Raw genomic sequence first — 21,891 nt, 5'->3', positions numbered from 1 at the left:
ATTATTTCGTCGCTTTCGCGCAACTTTATTATCATCGATTTAACAAATGTATTGCTAGCCATAAATTGTTTCTGGTAAATCACGACATTGATGCAATCATTTGGTACGCGAGACAACAGTCATCTTGTGTTTTACAAGTATCGGTTCAAGGGAAGCGGAGGAGAATGGATGAATGGAATTGCAAAAGGTTCGGTTTTAACTATTTAACATTTTTTATGCAATGTACATATTGGGATATGGTTGAAGTTGCGAAAATAAAAAAAAGTGTTATAATCAAAAAAGTGAAAATAATGAGCTGCAAAATTGGAGATGTGATTATATCTCTTGCAATGATATACGACTATTTCGTCAAACTGTTGAGGGGTTTCGTTACTATGAATTGAGACAGATATATTGATTCTTAATATGCTCTAATTTTTAAATAGTGATGTCATGAATAAATGTAACCTGAAGTACCAAGCGGTCAGGTTAAAAATGCGCATTTACCGCACATCTGAGCCTCAAAATGGATGACAGATCATCCCGTTTTTTAATCTAACGATAATTCCCTTCGATTATTTATAGTTTTTCCAGTTAATTTCGTAATTTTATCAACCAAATTGATATTTGCTCAACCAAATTTCGTAATTTTGTGAATGGTGGGCCCCGAAGTCGAAATTTAACTTTTAGGGGAATAAATATGCTAGTCCTTCAATGCTTATGTTGCAAGGATCTACAATTATTATTTTCGAAATTGTCTGTTGTAACTTTTATACATATTTGAGATTTTCATTGAATAACATAATTCAAGAATGCTGCTCCCTTTATTCTTTTTGCGTACTTTACGTCGCTTATAGTACTAAACTCACACGATGAAGGTCGCAGGTTAAGTCTCACTGTTGGTAGAGAGGCTTGTTGGATGTCATCGAAAATCAATGACTTTGTCTTCTAGAGTACCGTTGCGGTCTCAGTGTTGAAACACTTTTCAAGCCTAGATTTAAACTCCATGTATTTAGTTCAGTTTAGTGACACTTGGAAACACTGTTGAATTTGATGCCTAAACTGGATCATTGTCGTTCTTGGCAATTTTGGCACGTACAAACAGAGAAACAAAAAGTTAAAAAAAGTCTATTTGGAAAAGGAATGATGATAAAACATACAATAGTATTTCGAATTAATTAATAATCCAAAAGTTTCTGACATTTTAGTTACTAACAAAACTATCCCTTCCGACTAGTTTCCAAATACCTACGCAGTAGTTATCTCATTATTATCATCGTCTTGCAGCTTATTAGTATATTTTTCAGTCTATGCTTATATTTCCCCTGGCATAGCCCAGTAACTCTTCCTTTTCTTCGCTTTTGTATCTTCATGAATACCTGTGCTGTTTGTAAGTTCAACCTTTCTAGAAATCACTTAACCCGCTAACCCGGCCAATTTTGAGATATCCTTGCTTACATTCGTCCTGAAGTTCGGCACCCTGCTCTTGAATTCGATATTCTTCGTATCAATTTTCATGTTGTGCGCAAGCCTGCTAGCTTTTACTTAAAAATAAAGTTCAGCTTAAGGTTTGAATATAGCCCTGGCGACCATCAACTTCGATCTCATTCTCACTCCTTTAACTTCTGAGGAGACCTTCGACCATTCTCACTAATTTGTTTCGTTGTTACGTCCCATTCTCTTTCGGGTCCCTGCGCTTTGCTCTTTTTGCATTCAAAAATACAAGACTTCCGGAAAGCCATGTTGATCTGACTCACTTTAAAGCTCTGAGAACTGCAGGAAAGTCAGTGATATCTAAGTGTAGGAAGGAGTATTTGACTAGAGGCTGCATCATATTGCGGAAATTTCACCACTTTCTGATCTCACATTAGTAGTACTCCAGCTCAAAATTCCCCCACTCATCAAGTTTACAGGCTCCTCTGTTGATTTATCGTAATGATCGTGTGACTTTCTTAGTAAAAGTCTATGTATTCCTTTTTTCCTTTTCCCCCGACTTGGTGCAGCCTGCCCTGGATCTCGTACAAAGCTGCCTTTCCTTACACTTTCGTTAGTTGAGTACCTCATTTTTAACCTTGACACCAATGTTAATTCCAGTCCTGATAGCCTTTTGCCAGAAGCCAAAGAAATCAAGTATGTATAATTTTTAACAAGAGCTCTAAGGTTATCCTGTGGAAAGATGCTCTCATTATCCTTATATATAAAAGCGATGTCCATATACTCACCAAGAAATACTCTCCTCTTAAAATCTTTGAGATGTATGTCAACGATTGGTTAGCTGCTCACTTTGGTCACCTTATAACAAAAGGACAACATGATTTGGTGAAACCTCGGTCCACCTATAGTAACCTACAAGATTTCACCAACTTTGTGGCCAAATGCCTAAACTCTCATCAAGAAGTGCAAGTCAGCTGCGCAAATTGTTTTAATACCTTTGAATCTCTTAATAACACAGTATTTTTGTCCAAATCATATCTCGGAGCTCTCCCCTGTTACTCATTACATGGATCGCCTTCTATCTCGCTAACCGCTTCTGCCGCTTTTCTTTTGATGGTTGCATATCCCGTTCCATTCTCTAGTAATGGAATTTGGGGGGTAATTCTCAAGTTTCTATTCTGGGTGTTCTACTATTTCTATTTTTCATGAACGTCCTTCCGTCTCTCCTCAGAGTCCCCCATTCTCAGAAACCGAAAAATTTCTAGGCCTGAAAATACACTCCGTTACGATGTCTGTTCAAATAAACTCCTCATCAAATTCTCCTGTAATATAGGCTTTAAAACCGAGTATTATTCTAGAAAGTTTAATGGAAATCCTACTATTATTAACAAGGCAGCAGTTGATGAAAGTTACCGCTTTCGCGCTCACTATAAGCTATAAATAAATGGAACCATCGATCGCTCAAATATTCTTACCTAGAAAATGCCCAAAATTGTTCGTACCTGAAGCATCGAGCCTTCGGTTTCCGACTTATTTTACCTTTAGCTCCACCTGTAAGCTGCGTGTCGCAAAAAAAGTTAGTCGGAAGCTTTCTGCGTCTGTGTAGATGGGTTTTCCTGGTTTGGGAATAAATATTACCTTCAGATCACGCCCGCTGCTTAGAATATAAGCGTGTGCTAGGCAAGGGCGGCACATATTCCGAATGTGTAGACCTAGGGAATCCATTCCCTCTATTACTAGAGCGGGGATAATGCCATCCGGATTCGCAGACTTGTATCTTTAAAACTTTTTGAGCCTATTTGTGTCGAATCCAGCAAGCGGCATCCATCATGGTATTTTATCATTCTTTAGAATCATGAGTGGGCAGCTCTCTTCGAAAGCTTCTCTCATGCTGGTTGTGATCATTTGGGTTATTTTCCCAATTCCAGAAATGGATTCCTTGGGAGGCGCATCAAGCCTCTCAGGGATCGTAACTCGGGCGCTCAGTTCTGTTTTATACGTCGTGGATTTCGAAATGCGGTGAGTGAAGGATCCATACGCGTTACGAAATCAATGCGCGTGTGATCCGAGAGCGCGATATCGTTTGATACTCTCTACTCTCCGACAAGAATCGCAATGTCAGAGGATGGCACCGTGATGTCGATGACCTCTTGCCTGACCACGTTGAAAAAAGTGAATTCATTACCCAAATTGAGGATCTGCAATTCGGTTTTTACCAGATAATCCAGTAGTCTCGATCCTCTCGCGTTGATGTTCGAAATTCCCCAGCATATATGGTGGACTTTTTGTATATTAGTTAGCTCTGACGAATATTCCACTGGGAACTTCGACAAAGTCCTAAGGGAAATAAGCAAAGCACCATACAATCTCCTTATTTCCTTTCTATGGTCAATTTGATCGTTGTGGTGTCGCCATCATATAGGTCGTTAATTAAGATAGCTGAGTGGTCTTTTGAAACCACCATGCAGAAGCGGGGTCTATTATTTCCATTGGCATACAACAAATCAGCATGTCGGAAGTTTAAGTCCTTAATTTGGTCACCAACCCATGGTTCTTGTATAAGGTGACTTCCAGTTTTTGATCCGACGACTGGTATGTGCAGTCGCCGCTTTACAATGTTGTGAATTTGAATGAGGGTGACGAAAGCTCCCGACGTATCGGTTCTTCCCCCTGCTTTGTTATTTAGTAGCATCCAGGTGGAGGTGTTGAGGTTATTCTGGACTCCAAGATGTTCCAGCACTTCAGCACCATTACACTTCTCTTCTGGCAGTCCGAGAAAGCACTTTCTTAACGATAATAGTTTGGAAACCCCTTTCATGGTCAGTCACGTACCTTCCCATAAATCGTTGAAGGAGGAGCAATAGTGTCTAAGTCACTCGTTCGTGCTTGCGTCGGCAAACTTTATCCGTCACATTTTACGATATAAACCTATCGACTCAAAGCGTAGTGCAACCCCCCGAGGATGCAGTACTTACAGCTCGGAGGAGTTTCCTCCTAAGTTGCTTACATTGCTCTGTGTCGTAATCGGAAGGATTGGTGTCATCATACAAGACTCATCCATCGGCTGCAAATAAAGATTTAGTCGTTGCCGGCCGAGCCTTTTTTATGGCCATTTGAGCCGAAGAGTTGGGATCCTCAGAAGACTGCTGCCGCTTTGGTTTGACCTTCGCCGCAGATGCCCCAGTAGATCCTTTCCCTTCAACATTGGCACAACCCGGGGGTTTTGCCCGAAGGCGGATGGGTCGAAGGTTTTTTTGCCCGAACGTTGTTTGCCCGGAGGCGGTTTGCTACCCGAAGACAAATGTTTAAGAGTAGTCGCAGAAGGTGGCGCCGATTGGAGACCGGGGTCAGGAATGGTCACAGAAGGGGACTAATTTTCGACTCGTCCGTTAGGGACTGGGATCCAATAGGGTTGGTTCTCATTTGAATAAGTGGCGAATCTGAGTCTAGACTCAGGTTCCTCCTCGAGAAGCTTAGGGTTGTTCCTTCGCTCATTGCTCGATCGTCATGATCAAAGTACTGTTGAATTCTTTTGTTTTTCAAGTTTTAAGTTTCGTCATAATTAGCTGCCATGGTCTTTGTTTTACCGGGGAAAATAAGTCGATCTCGGCAGAGCCCCTCTTTGCTGAGACAAAGTTCGTTGAAACTGGGAGTCGCCTGATACTCAGAGTTCACCGTTCGCGGCCATATCTTAACCGCTGTGACCATTCAGTCCTCGGCACGGTAGTGACACCTTGGCTTGGGGTTTTGATTACCGCTTAGCTTCAGGTGTCACCTCTGGATTTTTTTTCATCAAATATAGTCATGTGGGGTATCAAATTACAGGTCTCGGTTAGTGTGAAATTCAAATTGTCTAAATAATGTGAAGTTATTATAATCTAGCTTTCACTCAAATTTTTTTAATTATAAACTTAAGCTAAAATGCAAACCCCTTGCCTATTTATACATAATCCCGACCGCAGCCCGAAAATGCGGATTTTCCTGATGATTTCCTTTCGTGTTGTGCTTTATTTACCTTGTCATAAACACATTTTTTAATAACTTTATCTCTTGTGAATCGCACAATGTGCTTCAAGAACGTTGGGAGCGTTTTGTTATCAAGTCAAATAGGAACCTGGTTGTAATTTGTATTTGCTTGCTAATGTTACCCAGCCGACATGCGATTGTTATTTAGGCTTTCTGTTAAACCGCCACCACCCAGTTGCTATTTTCGTCACATAATTTGTCATACACGAATGTCTCGTTAATTTATGCTCTTAGAAGCGACAGTGAGATTGATGGATGGAAGGCTTTTCTAAAACAATTGTAAAAAGGGGTGTGAGCTTTACTATGTGAATTTATTGCCTTCCATTTGCAAAGTATAGTCCTCAACATCTTTTGGTTGTAAATATTTTTTCTTAATATTATTTCAGGGTGACTTAATGAGGGAACGCCTTTCGGAAATTTACGCTACATTCAATTTCCCCATTCTTTTCCATTTACGCCATCACACGTGAATCTGACAAATAGCAAGACCCATTAAATCGTTGGCTGGTTAATAGCCTTCCACATTTCTCATTTCCATGACGCCAAGTCAATGTCAATTTGCTTGAATTACGCAAATTGCTTGAAAAAAATTTACTACTTCGCATTGTTCGCAAAAATGTGTTTTGCAACAATTAATGTACACACTCTAGTGCATAAGGGGTCATTCGTTGTCTGCCATTGCTTTATTTGTTGTCCGTGAAAAGTGTCGTCGATCTTCTAAAATACTGCAGCACGTTTTGAAATTCGAGAGCGAAATATAAACACCACCATCTCCACACCGAGTTGAATATAACTAGACAACAACAATTAGTTAACCTTCATACGAAAATAATCAGAAATCTGCACCCGCCATTGCCGTCGTCGCCTCCTTCAGAGTCATGAAAGATACACTAAAAAACTTATATATACAAAAGTTACTACAATCTAACCTTGACAATCAAAAACGTTGGCTATTTATGACGCAACCCGGGGCCGATTGCGAAAACTAGGCAACTCGTCAGTTCAATTAAATTATCTCCAATAAACACTTCACCCACCATCATCGCTAAGCGGGCGGGCGGACAGGGCCTGCTACAATGGCTCTAGAGTTCACCCAGCTAGCTCCCCTGGATGTGGGGTCCAACACGACCGCCCGTAATCATTTTACTACCAACGAGCTGTAACATTCATTATGTAGTTTATGTCCGAATTATTGCCAAACATTTATTTCCACCAATTTGTATTTTTTATGGTGGTGTTATTTTTGCTGTTTTTGCTGGAGCTTTTTTCATTTTTATTATCAATGTTCCACCTCATTTTGTAATGGGAGTGTATATCAGAATTTAGATTGGCTTGCGGTGATTATGGTTGAATTTACATCGTTGTACAGTTAGCAAGGGGATGGAAATTCTTTTTGGAAGTTGTCCTAGATTTTGGGTACTGGAAATAGATTTAATTATTGACCAAAAAAAGGATGTATCGTTAAATAGATGTTTATATATAAATCATTCCGTAGGTCGAAGTGAAGTATCTGAAAGCTTCGCTACGCGCTTTGATGCCTGATTGTTAAATCCCAGCCAGGGTAACTCGGCATGCGAAATTCGTATTCTTTTGATATCCTACTCGAATTTTGCCGATTCTTCTCCGTAGTTGATCAGCTTCAACATCTTTATCTCAGTTTTGGCATCTACACTTGAGACCAAGATGTTTAAAAACAGACATTTGAGCTTCAAAAACCATATAATAACATGAAACGAAGACCACGTCACCCTTCCAATTCCGGTAGCAAAGGTTGCTGGACTTATTTAAATATAAAAGGGATTTTTCAGGTATAGTGTTATGATTTGCATATGAGTAGTTAGCTAGATTAGGGGTTGGATTCCATCCTCAGTAGAAACAAGATAGTGAATACTATGCATTCAGCTGCTCAAACTGTTGCTCGACATCTGAATTTAAGTCGTTACCCCATTCGGCGTGTATGCCAGAGATATCTATAGAATAGAAGCTACACAAGACAACGTTGATCTGGACCAAAACGGGATAATTGTTTTGTGTCACTACTTCATTGGGATATCGGTATCTGTATGCAGATTAATTGGCACAACACTTACAAAAAGTTCGGGAAGTCAACGTGAGCCGGTGAACAGTAAGAAGTCATTTATTTGAAGGGGATTTGACAGTCCACAGGTTTGCGAATGATCCAAAATTGGGAGTCACCCCGTCTTGAGTTCGCTCGGGAAATGATTTGGGCGATGAAGCAATGGGCGGTCGTCTAATCTCAGACGAATGCTGAACGTGTTGGCACAGGAATGCCAGTCAAACATGTGTATACCGTTCTGTATCTCAGAGCAATTATCTTTCACTGGCAGATCGTATATCTTCTGGGGAGGCTTCCCATTAAAAGCGAAAGCCGATCTTGTCCTCATCACAGGGTCAATTAGTGGGCACAGAGGGTGGATTTTCTGTGCAACGCTATCTCAAATGCACGTCATGCCTGTTCCGAGCTTCTCCAGCTGAAACTTATTACAAGAAATCGACAATGACAACCATACACACTGGGACTAACTAAAGCTCGGTAAATGTATACTAAAAAATGAACAAATTGTAATTTTTGTCCATCTTTATTAATCCTTATCAGTTAATGTTTTTTCTTGCGTTTCTTGAGTTTGTTAACCCACGTTTTGAAACATTCTTTGAAATCATCTTTTTGAAGCCACTAAATTTCGACTTTGACTGCATTTATAATCTTCTTATTAGAACTAAAGACGCTCTGTCATTTTTTTTTTATTTTTCGAAATACCCAGAAATCACACCTTGCTAGATTAGAGAAGTATGGAGCTGGACGAATTTCTTCGTTTCTTCAGAGCGCAATAAAGTTATTGGTTATTCCAAGTTCGTTTATTGGCTTGCTTGCAAGTAAATTTTTGTTGTAAGCACATTTCTGTGTACCACTTCGCTGTTACTATTCAACTAAGGAGAGGCAATTTTGGCTCCGGCTAAATAAATTGACATCACTTTTGTTGCCTTGCCTTGTTGGGCAAATAGGCTCCTTTTAGGCTAGATATTCTCGAGTGCTGTTTGTTTTCTGCTTTGTCACCTGTGACGACTTTGTTTAAGATGCTACACTGGCCGTTTTTAGATGTCGGAAGGACCTATTTAGCGAAATTAATGCCTGTCTCCTTTCGAGCGTCGTTTAGAATGCATGGAATCCATCGAGGAGAATTTATCTTTTTGTGGCTCCTTTTTTTTCTTAGTAGATTTTTAGATTTTCAAGAAGAAAACTTCATTATATTCCTTATGATCACGCTGAATGCAGTGGTGACCGTTCAGTAGCGGACAAGTGCTACATGAGAAACACCTATAGCCCAGCTAGGATTCGAGCCCTGCTCGATTGATCGGGGGCTGCTATTCAACCTATTTGGTTAAATCCCATATAGGCTCAAGCACCTATTTATTATATTTACAGTTCAGAGAGAGTGATGGCTTTTTATAAGGCATTCACTAAAAGTTTTTAACCTAACTTTGAGTTGCTGATTTTTCGTCTCTATGTATCGCTCCTAGGTGAACTTTCTAACGATGTCTGATGATTGGGGTATAGTGATGTTATTGCTTTTCATTTGATGGAAACTTTTCTTTCGCAAAGTGAAAGTTATTTGCATAGGGTTCAATTCATTTATCTCCATTTCCCACATTCAAATTTCTTATTACAGTAGGAAAATTTCGCTGTATGGATAGGATATAGTATAGGACCGAGCACACTCCCCTGAGGGAGTTCCTTTTCTGATCTTATCTTATCTAGTTAGAACATCTTTATATTTCACGTGAATCTGTGTTTAGTACAAGTTTTTTTTGCAATAGGGTAGGTGAATGGGTTTACGGCCAAAGTGTTGGACTGCTGCAACAGTACGCCATCGGACTACTAACTAAACACTTCCCTGTCATCAGAGAACTAGCATGCAACCGTTTGGCACATTACTTCGGCTAGCGCTTCTACTCTCTCGGCTTTGGAAGCCTTCACGCTAGGCAATTGCTTACACCAACGGGAGCGGAAAGGAGGAAATGAGTCGTTAGTAGAGGGAACCCCTTGCCATAAGGTCCCTCTGTCGGTCGAGCTCAATCTTCTTCGCAATAAGGAGAGCCCGAACATAATGCGAAACACGAGTTCATCTGTCAGCGTTCCTCAGTATCTTTCTGACCATTTTGTCTGTATAAAATTGCTTACGAAAGCCATCCCACCTTTCACAAAAGAAAGAGGTGTGTTCTGCGTCGTTCGTCGCTCCATTGCAGTACAGACAACCAGGACATCGTGCCTGCCCAATCCTGTGCAGATAAGATTGAAAACCTCCATGCCCACTTAGAAGTGGGGTAAGGAAGTAACCAATGTCACCATGCGTTTGATTCAGCGACAGATCTTAATTGTCGATGGTTACCTCTGGACATGCAGGCTTTTGGACCTTTTCTGTGAGGCAGTCTAGATCTCGGGTTTCTAGAGAGCACTAGAAACGAGGGCCTTCTCTCCCAATAGCCCCTTGATCGCCTCACAGAACGTATTCGTGATAGTCGTCATTCGTCCTAGTTTGACGAGAACTTCGTTTTCCGTACGGAAGACACTTCTATTCCATTGTCTTCGTGTGTCACCCTGTAGCGAATTCACTGAAAGCTTCCGAAAATATTTTGCCCTCCATCGATTTAATGAGTCCTTTTTCGTTTCCTCGTATTTTCTGTTACTGGCTTCTGGCCTCCTTGTCTTCGGACAGACGGGTAGCGAGCTCTTTCCGTTTATCTTTGTTTTCTCTGTTTTTTAGCTCCTGGAAACTACTTGGATAAAGTCTCCTTCCGGCAATCTTCCTCTTTTTGGTTTTTCCTCAGTTTATACCCCTGGGGGATATTAGTAGTTTATGGAAAGAACCAGGGAGCAGGCGTTTGAGTAAATTTAATAAGACCTACGCAGCAAACCTTGCCGAATGCTTGCACCACATTTAGTAATACGGCTGTACAATATTTTCTTTTGTGTCGCACAAATGAAGCATCTCCATTTCCCTCCCATCTATCTGGAATGAAACCATTGATCACTATATTTATAAGCTGGGAAAAATGTGTTTTAATGCATAATAAATTTAAAAAAAAACATCTTGGAAGATTTGAAGATTTTGATAAAAATGCATGTCGCTTGGTGTGGTGTGTGTTCTGTGGTCCTATGTTCTTTGTAAATTCCGAATGGAAGTGTAGAGGGTCGGTTTGGTTTAGGTGCTATCAATGCTGAAGCTTGACTATGAACTATGAATTCTGGATAGTTACACTTTCTTCCCAGCTTGTTGAGAAGTTTAGTTTAACTACAATACATATTGTTAAGAATAGATTTTATTGTTTCTTTTAGGGGTGATCTTCCCATTGCCACTTTCAATCTGTGGCCAACTTTTCTATTAGTGTATCATCATCATATTTCCAGTTACAGTGTAGCGTACTTCAGACGCAGTCCTTGCGAAACTTTGAAGCGGTTGAAATTCTCCAAATTTGTGCACGTTGGTGCTAATGGTTCCGATATGATCAGGCTTAAGAATTGAATTCCTCATGGACTGTACGGCCACATGAGGACATGGAAGGGAGCAGTGAAAACAGTGTTTACATTTAACTGGTCCCACCGTTTTTTCATCCTTGGCATTTAAGGAATTCTCCGATTGGGCCTTTCTTTCGACGCCATAACCATGTACCCATGTTTTATCAACCGGTTTTGACCGTTTTCAACTTTATTAATTCCTGCGCAATGTCTAATTGTTGTTTCCTTTTCAATGACTTCACGTCCCTCTTCGCATTAACCGAAGATTCTTCTCTCACTATGTTAGTACTTCGTTTGCCAAGTGGCAACATTTCGAATGTTGTTGTTCATCTCGAGATAGCCAATTAAGGACTTTGCATCAGACAGCGGAATATATTTAATTTTTGGTTACAAATTTTTTGTGGAATCATCGCATATATGTGAATCTTCAAATACTGTATGTGTGATAATTGAATACATTTTTTTCAGCTAAACACGAGAATATCTTCTACACTTTTACATTTAACGATTGACTAACAAATCTGCTTCACCCACCGTCAAAAAAAAGTTGGATGAGGAGGTCAAATGCGCCATACAGAAAGGTGTTTCCTATCAAAGTTTTCGGATCTAATGAGCTATCTACGAGCTGAAAATGTAGCATTGAATTGGGACAGTTTGCGGTTATTGATTTCGGCATTTCCAGATGCTACAGTTATGTTTTTCTAAGAACAGAGTTGAGAAGTATTCAGTAGATTGTCAGATAAAGCCCCATTGATACAATCCAGCAGCTACCATGCCCAGCACTACACGTGCCAAACACAAAAGAATTGTCCCATTCATTTGCTATGAAAATATTCATACGATCCAGTAGCTAGCGTAACTATCACAGCATAGGCGAAAGTATCAAGTAGTGATCTTGAGTGGAAATGTGCTTAAAGCGTCACTTATTAGGGCATCGGTTGATCATGATATAAGGTATTGAATAAAACTGCTTATCTAAATAACCACCCACAATTTATAATTTAATTTTTATTTTTTTTGTTTTTGTGGAAGAAGGTGCTTCTAATAAAATGAACGCTAAAGATATTTTTCCCGTAATACATGTTATTTCTATAAACCGCTTATCCGTAATCAGGTTCATTTAATGACTTTGAATTAATTTATAGCAAAAAATGCAGTTTTCTTATTTAACTAAATAATGGCAAAGTATCTCTAGACAAGTTTTACGAGAACGTCTTTTTTTTCTCGGTCAACAACTATTGAGTAAGTTAGGAATTGTGTCGTTAATTGAATGTAATATTATTATTGGGTAATAAACCCACATTTATACGAGGTGTTAGGAAATTTTCACTAAGATTAGGTTAACAGTTGTTATTATACGAAGATGTGATTCTTCCTTACTTTATTAGGATTGGGAGAATAATCTATAATCTGTCTGCCCGTCTGACTGTCGTTTACAGAATTGATGATTGCTGTTAACACGAAATTTGGTTGGAAAGTTACAACTGTGAATTACATCATGTTATGCTGAGTTTAGTGCACATGCCAAAGTGGGATGTAAAATATTTCTTTCAGGAAGTGTAGCATTGTCTTGATTAGCCCTTTCCGAATAAGGTTTTAGCATGGATATCAATTGTCAAATGGGGGAAGGGTAACCTCTTTCCCCCATTTAACAAAATAAGTCACTAAAATTCAAGAGTTCAGGAATTACCGAACCAAAAAATTTGTAAAAGAAATTATCGGGATAACATCTACTTCTCAAAATACCCTGTGCCGACATTTGTTCAAATTAAGAGTTGCCAGATGTATAAATATCAACCCGCCCTTAATTCATTGGTTCCGGGGGATGAAAAATGGATCTATTTCGAAAATCCCAAACAGAAAATGTAATGCTTCGCAAAAAATCATGGGAAAGAAGACAATGTTGTGTTTGGTGGGATCACGCATGATCTGGAACTGTTGATACGCAATGCTACCGACAGCAAATTATCAATTTAAATCATGCAATGTTCGAAAAACAACTGGAATGGAACAGCAGGCACGAATGAGTATTTTTTTAGCATGATAACGCCCCAGCATATACATCAAAACCAATCAGAGACATCATTTCTGCACTTCGCTGGGATGTCTTACTCCACCCACCCAGCTTCACAGACTTGGTGCCTTCTGACTCGCACCTGTTTGCATCAATGGGACACTCGCTTGCTGAACAGCCCTTGGGTTCTTACGAATTACAATTTTTAAAATTTTCTATGGCTTTCCAGCAAACATCCGGCTCTATTTCGCTAATTGAACATTCAATGTTGTCGCGAAGCTCATTAAGTGTTGCTGGTTTCTTGGAGTAGACCATGGATTTAACATATCCCCAAAGAAAGAAGTGTGACGGTGTTGAATCCGCCGAACGTGGCGACCAATTGACGGGGCCGTTTTTTGAAACCACATGTGGCGCAAGTCCATTCCAACGATTTTCTCGAAAAAAGAATCAGTTAACATGGTACGGTAGCTATCGCCGTTGACGGTACAAGGGTTTCCCGCATCGTCGTAAAACAAATTGAGTCCAATCACTCCGCCAGCATGAACGCCGTTCCAAACAGCCAATTTTTTTTTGGATGTAAAGGCTTTTCTAACATTTTATGAGGATTTGACTCACACCAGAATCGATAATTTTGTTTATTGACTCTATATGGTGCCCAGGCCTCCAAATACTTTCCATATCGATATCTGTTCAAATTAAGTTAATAATAGTATATTACCATATTTTTAGAAAAATTGAGTAAAACCCCCCTTAAGTTTATCTCAGAGTTATAAAAGTAAAGTGGTAGTAGTATTAAATATAATATGAAGCATATTATCCCCAAATTTGATCAAAATCATACTATTAGTAACAAAGTTGCAGTAGTTCAAAGTTGTCTTTACCGTGTAAATTTACAACCCGAAGTACTAAATCTGATATGCTAAGCGCATATTCTTAACGGGCTACGTACAAATGGGATAGTTCTACACTCAAATATACTCACACAAGAAGCAAACAAAACCTTTCATACCTGAAACGCCCAGCTTCCGGTTTCCCGACTGTTGTTAGTCATGTGGGGTATCAAATGAAAGGTCTTGATTAATACTTTCCGAAGCTTAGTTTTGACATTTGTTGGAAAGGCAGGGAGTTCGGGGGCATGAAAGTGATCATTTGTTTAACGGTGCCATTCTCAGAAACTGCCCAACCGAAAAATCTGAAAAAAATCAGGAAGCTGCCACTATACGGTTGTCGCTTCTCTGGAAATTCAAGGGTTTGAACGTCAATATGACTCAAAAGTGAATATTCTCACATAATATATACGCGTCCAGCTTAAGGTTTACCGACTTGTTTGATAGTAAAATCTTGCTCAAAGCACCTTCATTTTCAATATTTTCGATGTTTTATTATATTCAGGGATATTATGTTTCCTATAACCCCCTTTGGGAAGCACATCGTGTCATCTACTCGCCTGCACTATTGCTTTTGGCCCCTGGCAAGTTGCTCTTATTCCTTTCCTGATTTTACGAGAAGTTTGCATCCTTTTTCCACTGCTTTATGTTTTCATAGTTCTGGAAATACTAAATCTAGCTAGCTAAAGTACTAAATAAGGGTTTAAGTAGCCCCCGGAATACGTATATGTCTGGAATACTTCTTGGCCATTTGGCCCACATTCATGCGAGATAAAAGAGAAGCAAATGTCGTTAGCATGGTCAATGCTCAATGAATTCTTCCCCGTCCTCCGGACAAGACAGTATGAAGAACGTCATTGATAATGAGAAGAGGAAGTGTCGATGACAAGGTGCGACCCTGCCAGACTCCGATTTCCACTTCAAATTCCTCTGAGATTTTACCTCGATGCAACATGTTACCTTTTCTGCTGTTATATGTCGCTTTGATGGTAACTGAGTACAGGTTCCAGATACTTTTCGTGTTCACACTATTGAAAGTGTTTTTTTCGAAATCGATGAGATGCAAGTAGAGCGGATATCTAAGGGCAGTTTGTTCCATAATCATTCGGTAGGATGTTAATGAGAGAATTACAGGAGCATCCACAAGGAAAACCTGCCTAGGTTTTCTTGCGTGTTTACTAGGATGATTTTAGGCAGTAGAAAACACAAATTCGTCCCACTCAAGACGCATGCCCTTTTTCGTAATCCTAACGATCATCCTTTTCTTCCACTCACTGAAGAAATTCTCACAGGATTTATGAATTAATGAAAGTAATAACTGCACAGACGGCGGGAGGTCGTCCTGGTTCGCGGCGTTATTCTATTTAACTACGTTGATGGCAAAGATAAGTTCGCTCCTGCTTGGACGAACACCTCTTATCCACATGTAATCGTTCTTTACGTTATCATCCACAAAAGGTGCAACTTCACCGGATTTAATACAATTTGGAATCCTAGTAAAATAGTCCATCCTCCTTTTCAGCTTTTCGTCGTTGTGCCTACGAAGAAAGTTTTTCTAGTGTTAGACGACAGTCAAATCACCGAAACAGCCCATATTAAATTTTTAGGTTCATTGATTTTATGGCTCTAAACAGAAAGAGAGAGGCAGATCAGAATAAAGATGAACATAAATAAAACCAAATTTTTCTATCTGGGGTCATCACCCCTTCTACCTTTATGTTTCAACAAGATGTCCTTGATGGCGAATATTCAATATGACTAGTATGTATCTACTAGCTTGTAGGTGAGAAAGGAAGTTTTCCTTCAATTCTCGCATATCATTTGCAATTTGCAATCCTATAGGAAGCCAATTCCTCAACTCCTGCTGTTAAAACTGTTTTTCTTTGGTATAAATCGCAGCAAGCTGAAAACGAGCTTATCATATTTGACGCCACAAGACGTGCGTTCATTGGCCTTTTCTTTTCAAAAACGAATGCAACAAGCCAGACGAATTCTAGTTAGCTACTAAGTTGGCCATTAAACCTATCTTTCTTCATTTTTTCCACCATTATCTTCCCACAGTTTAAAGCCTCATCAAAGAATCTCTTACGTCATTTTCTGACACGCCTAAAAGAACATAATTTAGTGCAGGATAGAATAAAATAGCATAAATTAAATCTGCTCCTATGTTGTTGCATATATAAATGAAAACAACTTCGCACACCTTTGTGCATCGTAAAGATGCTTTATATAACTGACCAGGGAATAATGATCGCGATTCAGTTCTAGAGAAACCTGTTTAGGATTTGGAGACGAATAATTTTTACTGCATAAAAAATGCATTGATATCTCCTTTTCCTTCCAGTTAAAACCAGTTCTTTATTGTGTATTTATCGGGATATTGATGATGGGGATAATCCAAAGTCTAAATCCCGGATATATTATTTAAATTAATGCAAACTAATTTTCTAGAATGGAAGGAGTTTCTCAGGTCATTCTGGTCAGGCAGTTTCAAAGCAGCGAAGAAGTTTCACGTTTTCCAGACAAGTTTCTGAAAACGAAAGATTTCCAAGAAGCCTTTGCCAGATTCATAAATGGATAAGATAAGATAAAGGATCAAATATCACAATGCAATCATGGATTACTCAATGTCGATTTAATACTTACTGGGTAAATTTATTCTCAATACAGTCACACCTCGTGATTACCATATGTGTTCCAGTTTACTAGCCATCGTCATCACACTCTAGTCATTATCACGAGCATAGAGGCCGAGGTCATTGGAAGCCCCCTGAAAAGTTATATTGTTCAGTAACCTTTCTTATATGCCTGGCATGAAACTTTAGACTGCGGGATTGTGTTTGTGCGTTTTTTTTTTCAATAGTATAATTGAATAATTTATTTCTCTACTAACGCAGTAGTCGCCTGCATTGGTCGTAGTTTATTTCCGAAATATTTATAATGTGGCACACGTTGTGGGCTTCAACTGGCTGGCCAATTGATTACTCAGTCAATTTCCTAACCTCAGTGAAGGCTATTTCGAAATTGCGGTTTTCAATGGCTCGAGGCTGTGTCAAATTTTGATGGTGCTGTTTATACTGTTTAATACTGATGTGCTTTTAGCGTCAACCTATTTTTTTGTGACAGATTAAGTACTACATAACAGGGTCAAAGCTCCAGTAGCGCATTATCATGGGTATGCACACGCATCATGTTTATGGGGCTTGGGAGCCATGATTCCTCGTTTGCAGATTGCGTTTATATGCGCAAACTTTTGGTAATCCGCGAAAAGATACTGAAACAGCATAGGTCTCCACCAGTACCAGGTGTGCACGTTTGAAAAACTTGCCAAGTAGCCTAACGAAGAGCCTTATAATCCGCGAGTGTATTTGAACTCTTGGCGACTGCTTCGTCCAATGAGAGTGAAAACCATAAAATTTGGTTAGATCAAGTTTTAAGGTGATTTCACTTGAAACTTAATTGTCCGTGTGCACGCATGAAACTTTAGTTTATGTTAATTGACGAATGAATACTGACTGGCGAAAAATTCAGAAACGTCTGAGAAGAGATTTTTATAGTCTAGATGAAGATAATTTGGAGGACTACCAAATCTGATAAAAACGTTTTTGAATTCTGACAAACTCTTGATTTTTTATGAGGACTTCTGAAATCCGGAGATGTAAAATGGATAATATCACAGGAGAAGAGAGTCCTAAGAGGAATTCTTTGAAAGATAGCGCGAAGTTTCTATCCTGAAAACCGGATGGTTGGAAGATATTCCCAAAAAACGGAACCTCCCGTTCCTAGACCTTTTATCACAATTTCCATATTGATTGGCAAACCTTATTTCATTTCATTCATTCAATTCATTTCCGACCACACTATACCATATAAAATGCAACCATTCAGATACTTGAAATCAAGTTTACACACTACACGATCCCAGGGTAATATATCACCTGAAAACACGTATGCCTACTTTTGCATGGCGGGTTTTGTTTATATGTGCTCTCGGTTCAATCGTTTACATAGAAAATGTATGAAGTAAAGGTTGGATAGCTGGTCGGCCGGTTGGCTGGCTATAGGTGATCTTAGGAAAGAATGAGGTGATCGTGAAAGATTGCAAGATCAGCACCACACGTTACAAACGAGCACTCGAACCGCAATCGGATAGACGCTAGCTAGCTCGGTAATGGAAACCTTCTATGGGTCGAGGTTAAAATGTTCGTGGTGCACAAGGAGAGAGACGCTATGGCACAATAATGAAGTAGCATAATATATTTTATTGGGAGTATATGTATGATAAGGGTCATGTACACGTATTGTTTGCTCATAATATTTATTATTATCGGTGTCTATACAGAAGTGACGAAATAGTCAGTGAAGTTCTTATCGTACAAGGTGATCACAAAAGAGGCTTAGAAGACTAAGTATTTTGGTTGTAGTATTGAATTGCGTTGGGGGAGTTGTTAATTCTTAAGTTAAATTTATCTTAAATTTATTTTTTTGATGCGTTAGCGTAGGACTTGCGAAGTTGTAGAATGTTATAGTCTCTTTGGTCTCGCAATAGTTTAGATTTGGTCGAGACAAGTGAACTAGCCATGAAAGTTGAAGCGAATATGAAAAATGTAAAGACTGATTCTCCAGGAAGGTTTACAATATTAGATAGCATTATCTTGAGGTCTGACAACAGGAAAAAGACGCCGGGTGCTAGATCTGGAGAATAGGATGGATGCGGAGCAATTAATAACGCTATGATGTTGATGGTGATGAATATTATCTTCTTGTTTTTCTTCAGCCTTTGTCCGTTCACAAGCGGGGTCGGCTCGTCGTGATCGACTTCGCCATTTGGTTCTATTAAACGCCTGATCTGGATGCAATCGGGAGGCTTTTAAATTCCCATCCTTCGTATCAAGTCACAGACTTTGATGTTCAAACCAATCTTGGCAAGTGAATTATCGTTGGCGCGAATACCATCGAAGACGCCTCTCTCGCAGTTTTTCCACGATCGGTGTAACCCCATATCGATCGCGGATATCCTAATTTATAATGTGATCAAAACGCGTCGCGCTGCTAGTACAATGAAACATCTTCGTCTGCATTACCGCAGGACGCGGTTCATTGTCTTTTATAGTCGGCCAATACTCAGAACCATATAGAGCGACAGGACAGACGAGATTGCAGTAAATTCTAGTTTTGAGACGTTCGTTAATACGTCGATCACAAAGAACACCAGTTGTGGAACGCCATTTCATTCAGGTTGCGTTAATGCGTAAAGCAATTTCTTAACGCAGTTCTCCGTTGACTGATAGCATTGACTCGAGATATTTAAGGTGCTCAGTTCTGGGCTGGTCGCTGCCGCTGACAGTGATTGTGTCTGTTTCAGTATGCTAGCGGGAGACTTGCTTTTAGGGCGCCTATCGCGATTTTCAGCTTTTTCCCTATACTTTATAATGCACTAAGTTTTTTAGCTGAAATTTGGTCGTTTCTTGCATTCAACTACTCGTTTCTTGAAATTCACAATTATTTTTTCGAGGCTTCGTAATTTTCGAAATGCCACTCCCGGGCGTAAATTTCAAGGTTTAGATGTGTAATGACTAAGTGTAAATTGGTGATGGTGAAACGACCATCCTAAATGACGGACGATGATTAAGAGGGACAAGCTCTCCCAAAAACTTTAAAAGATGGCGAAATTTACCGTAAATTTTGAAGTTCTATCGAAGTGCCCCGTCGACATGTGCAGCCTCTGTGCTAGCCAGGAGCAGGAAAGGAGGGGCGGTGATTTGAGCACTTCGATCCTTCACGGGTCACTACACAAAAATTAACATGTCGTTTTAATCGATGCATGGATGGCCCGCAAATGTTGAAGCTCCAGCGAAGTACCCCATCGATACGTGCTTGCCTCTGTGCTAGCCAGGTTCAGGAAAGGGGAGGGGCGGTGTTTTGAGCACTTCGATTCTTCACGTGTCACCATACAAAAATTCACATACCCTTTTAATCGATGCGTGCATCCGCATCGGATCCTAAAAAATACCGCAAACAAGGAGATTTCCGTGAACCTACCGAAGTATCATCAAGCGAACCAAACCTGTAACCGTAAAACTCCAGATCCGAGTGCCACGATCGTAAGGGCTGATTCACGATGGATCGCATCCTCAATCTATCCTTCTCTTGCCCTAGATGTCTGGGGAGGCGCAGTTTTCGAGGTTCCCACCCTGCCCTGGCATCCTCAGGTCATTCGATCTTAAGATGCCATTTCAAAAGGAGAGTTTTGCGAGAGATTTGGAACTGGATTAAAGGGATGAAGGTTCCACGAATTCCACCTAGTCTCCTTTTTCTTGCGTTTATTTTCTTTCTTTCTTAACAGATTCATCTCTTTTCTTAAAATCAGTTTTTTTTTCGTTTAACCTAGCTTCATTTTTTTGTTTACTTCTGAACACAAATTCAATTTTTGTTTTGTAATTCTAATCAAAGTGGCACGTTGGGTTTTATGAAACGGTTAATTTATTTCTTTATATTTCAAATATATATTTAATTCATGGTAAATTTTGCCATCTGCCAATGAACACATTCATTAAAATTGCGAATTCCCAGTGAGCTTTGATCACAAGGTAGCTGATTTAGGAAAACTCAGCACTATTTTGGGAAGAAATGTTTGATGTGTTTAGTGCTAGGCTAGTGAAGGCTTTAGTTGATCGTAGCCAGATGAGTAGATCGACTAAAAAAATGTGAATTCGCCTAATTACCAGAATACAAAAGGGAGGTGTATTTTTTCCCACCAAATTATGATTTCTTTCACGGGCTCAGAAAATACCGAACCGAAAAATCTGAAAAAAAAATCAGGAGGCTGCTACTATATGTTATGGTGCCTAGGCTCCGAAATACCCTTCATACCGATATCAGGTTAAGTATGTTACTATAATTTTGAGTAATTGGCTCCAAATCCCCCTTAAGTTTATCCTAGGATCACTAAATTTTGTAGCAATATATGCCATAAGATAAAGCACAATCCTATCTAGTTTGGTGGAAATCGCACTATCGCAGCTATAATAGGTCAAATTTGTCGCTTCTGGGCAAATCCAAGACTGTCAGAATGTCAGTTTCACGGGAAAGTGGGTATTCTCATATAATAATGCATATATTACGTGCTAGTCGCTAATCGGACAAATGTCCACTCAAATATTTTTACATCAGAAATACACCAAACCTTTTATACCTGAAGCGTCCATCTTCCGGTTTCCTGACTTGTGTGAAATCGAAGAGGTTTTAATTTTATATCACCAACTTATTTTCTAAGAGTATCAAATTCAATGCAGTTGAAAATTGTCTAAAATTCCACCAGGTATTCAAAAGAATATTTCATTTTTTACCATTGTTTTCATTAAAGTAGAAACATGAGCTTAACATATAAGTTGTGCAGACTAACTTTTCAAACATGCTTTGCTTAGTAACCCTAAAAATATGTGTATCTAGAAGAATAGTTTTCGTATTTCTTACCTTACTGGTTTTTTGATTGTGCACATATATAATATATTATAATTTTTTTTTTCTTCTATTTGCAGGTAAGTTCACACATATAAATATTTATCTGAATGTTCAAGGTAAATTTTTTCATTGTCAGTTACATTTTTAATGAAATCATTTAGCGGAACAAATTTTTCAGGAACATTTATCATTAGCCATCAAGTTGCCAAAAACATTTTTCTGCTTAATTTGTTAGCGAACTTCTCTTGGTTTATGTTGCTTTATTTTCTGTAGAATGAAGTTGACAAATTACATATTTTATGAATTCGAAAAAAAGGCAAAAGAGATTCCATTTGAAAGCAGAGGATATCTTGTGAAATGTGGCCTATACTGAAAGCAGGGTTACTTTAAACGTCAGCCAGGTGTTGTTTGTATGTTTCAATTTATTTGTAGGATAGCCAATGATTTGATGCGAAACTGTTGAAGAGTTGAGGCTATACCTAATACCGTAATACTCTTTAATAATAGGGAGAAATCAACCAACCGTCAAAATTAAATCGAGAGAGATAAAG

General features: G+C 39.2%; 1 protein-coding gene across 5 annotated transcripts in view; it reads left to right on the top strand.

Moving 5' to 3' along the window:
* LOC119651397 (tribbles homolog 2-like) overlaps positions 1 to 21,891 on the top strand; it is a 213,888-nt gene that overhangs the window by 143,871 nt on the left and 48,126 nt on the right. The window lies entirely within an intron of this gene.

The sequence above is a fragment of the Hermetia illucens genome, chromosome 3, assembly GCF_905115235.1.
Source record: "Hermetia illucens chromosome 3, iHerIll2.2.curated.20191125, whole genome shotgun sequence".
Classification (NCBI taxonomy): Eukaryota; Metazoa; Arthropoda; class Insecta; order Diptera; family Stratiomyidae; genus Hermetia; species Hermetia illucens.
The sequence above is the reverse complement of the archived record's forward strand: the minus strand, read 5'-3'. Positions and strand labels throughout refer to the sequence as shown.